We start from the raw sequence: 3,382 nt of genomic DNA, 5'->3' as shown, positions 1-3,382 counted from the left end.
CCGGCACCACCACTCACAGAGAACCTTGACCTCTACCACCACCACCACCACCCACAGAGAGCGTGGACCTCCTCCACCAACACCACCACCATCCACAGAGAACCTTGATCTCCACCATCACCCACAGAGAAACCTTGATCTCCACCACCACCCACAGCGAGCCTGGACCTCCATCACCACCACCACCATCCACAGATAACCTGGACCACCATCACCTCCACCAACCACAGATAACATGGACCTCCATCACCACCACCCACAGCCTAGACCTCAGCAACCACCACCTACTCACTGAGAGCCTGGACCTCCATCCCCATCCACCAGGCACCTGGACCTGTCCGACCACATTGAGGACACGGACACCTGGATGTCAGCTCAGCTCAACAGCCACCATAGGGCCTCAGGTTCCTGGGTTAAAGAGGCATGTAAACTTCAGCCCCCAGACTGTTGTGACTATCAGCCAGCCTGCACTCCACCCGTTTCACCACAGAAGCAGGCCAACTGCAGCACATAGGGACGCCACGTCTCTCCCCCACATCTGCAGTTGGAATCCGGTTGGAAACGAGGAGGTGTGATCCTGCGCCATGTGGGAGGGGAGGGGTGGACTCTCTCTCCTGGTTTTTGAGTGTGGGGGAGGGGAGAGGAATATCTCTCCTGTTTTTTAGCAGAGCCACGTAATGTATGTGTGTGTGTGTGTGTGTGCGTGCGTGCGTGTGTGTGTCGTGCTGCTGCTGTGGCTGTCTCTGATTCAGACGGAGCCCTTCACAGCACTCGAGGCACTGGTGGAGGATGGGGCTGTAATATACAGTGGGTCCCAGTTAAGAATTGACACTTCATTCACCATCAAGGTGATTCACGCAGCTGGGTGAAATGTAAGTACAACTACAGCCGCTTGGGGGCAGCATAGTCCGCTGTGGTATTCCACGGTCGAACTGGACGGAGCATTCGACAGCAAGGGCTGTGATTGGCCGAGTTTTCAGTGTGTTTCTCTGTGTTTTTAGCAGCCCCTGCAACATGCTAGTCCACTGTAGCCTATAAGCTTTGTACATAATGTTAAACATAGTTTTGGATTCAGTGGCAAGATGTCTTGATTGTACAGTGCCTGTCTCTCAGTAATGTTTTAAAATGAGAGCTTCGTCAGCTGGCAGTAGGCTACTTTGTCGGCAGTCATGAGAAGTTCGCTTGCTAACATAATATAAATATGCTGCCCAGAAATCTCGTGAATAGTTCTGATTTGTTTTACTACACTAACGAGGTTAAATATAGCCTTTGCCTACAGCATCTCCTTAACAGTAATGTTAACAAAATGACAGCATTCATATGACAAAGGAAAATGAATTCGGTCACTCAAGACTGTGCCACAGCAACCAGTACAGTCCTACCCAATAGGCCTACTCGAAGCAGATAGCGTTGTCTGACGGTCGTGTGGGGTTAATGCGTATTATTTCCAGAACAGGTCTGCAACTTTCAGGGAGTTCTGAGTTCGAATCTAGGCAGGAGCAGAGCCATATAAAGGCCTAGGCCTATTGTTATCATTTTTGCAAGGTGTTGCTCCTGGCAATACTTGTTTATAAGGCGTTTGGTGATTAGTTGATAGCTGTTTTTGGGACACGTTAACGTTCTTTATAATGAGCGATACGGGAGTAAAACGACTGTTACATTGCTGTTACAACTGTAGGCTACAATGATTGCAATACAAAATATGTGCGTGTTAGTTTAGTTAGTTTAGTAAAGGTGTAAAGGTGCTTTGATATCTTTTTTAACGTTTGAACGTCGGCAAGCAGGCATGCTGCGGTTGCAATGAATGAGGATAATTGGTTTTATCTGCGGATTTATTTTTTTTGCATTATTTTGAATATGACTCGCTCCAGTCTCAACAGCACGCCTACTTTTTCCACACACATCTAAGTTCTAACACACATCCCTCTCGCTTTCTCTCTTTCCATCCCTTTAAGCATGGGGCTTTCTTAAAGGAGCTGCACCATTTTACAACAATTGCATCTACATTTTCATATTAGAATGTTTTGTCTGTTTAAGTGTAAGCAAAACTACCGTGATCAATTTAAGTTCCGTGCCCCGCTGAAAGTCTCATCGCGCTTTATCGTTACACTATCAAATCTATAAGTAACCGTGACAAAAGGGTATAAGATATATAAACTCACGCTATTGTATTATCATATGTTTGGTAATGGCTCACTGCGTCATGGAAGCAGTTAAGTCAAGTCGCATCAAAAATAGTAGTGGCAGAACTCCCAAGTGACACCTTGTGGTTGTTTGTGTCAACTGCAATTTGTGCCATTTCTGCTGAGAAAATGAGGTGCGTGATTCATGAAGGAACCCGTCCAAACTTAACTGGGACCCCCTCAAGGACAGCTCCGACTGCATAAAGAAGCTGCTCTTGTCTCCAAGGCCCAGATGGAAACACCACGCCGCTCCTAGCCTGGGATGGGTAGAGAGTCCCCCTGACAATGAGCTTCTCTAAAGTGCTGTGGTTATGTTTATTATTGTGTTCTAGTTTAATGGGTCTTGTGGTCTTTGTTGTACATCTTTGCTATATCTGTATTTCCCTAAATTAACGAATTGAATTAAGATGACAGATTGGGCTGTATTTGAATTTGCTTGTAATGTAAGAACCATTTCACATGGATGCATAGAGGCAAAAGAAAAACTCAAATACAGAAAAGTATGAATACATCAGGTTTCTGTTGTAGTGTTTTGTGTAATCCACGTGCCATGAAGCCACAATGTTATCGTAAACGTGCTAATTACCAACCATTTCTTTTGGAAATTCTTAAACAATGATGTTTTTTAATACTTCAAATTAACATTTGATAAATGAACCTTACATTTTTCAGTAGATTCAGTAGGTGTGTAGATTTGAACAAAATCTAGTTTGGTTCTTACCGGGGCTTTTACTGCCTGAAATATCCGATTTTGTGTACCACGCCGAGGTTAGTGCTGGGCTGGTGGGTGCCTATTTCCAACCTTTCTCACGACACATCAACGGTTAGACCGAGAATTCTCCTCGCAATTCAAAATTCCTTTGGAGCTCCAAGCGGATTTGTACACGCAGCCTTACAAGACTGTTTACAGCTCTTCGAGTCACGGTAAAATGTAATTTTTGGTACTGAAAGTAATTGTGGTAAATAATTACTTAATATTAAAGGTGCGATTTGTAGGATTGTTACCGAACGTTCTGTTGGCCAAAATCAAAACATTGGTGAACGTTCTCAAGACTACCAGACGCGAGCCTCTTCTGGGTTGCCAGATGTAATGAAGACTTAACTAACGTTAGTTGACCTGCAGCTGCTTTAACGTTTCTCCAACCATGACCCAGCTACACATTACGGAAACAGTGAAAACAAAAAATACCTCTCTAACC

The sequence above is a fragment of the Alosa alosa genome, chromosome 5 (genome assembly GCF_017589495.1).
Source record: "Alosa alosa isolate M-15738 ecotype Scorff River chromosome 5, AALO_Geno_1.1, whole genome shotgun sequence".
NCBI classification, from domain to species: domain Eukaryota; kingdom Metazoa; phylum Chordata; class Actinopteri; order Clupeiformes; family Clupeidae; genus Alosa; species Alosa alosa.
Note: the sequence above shows the minus strand (reverse complement) of the source record.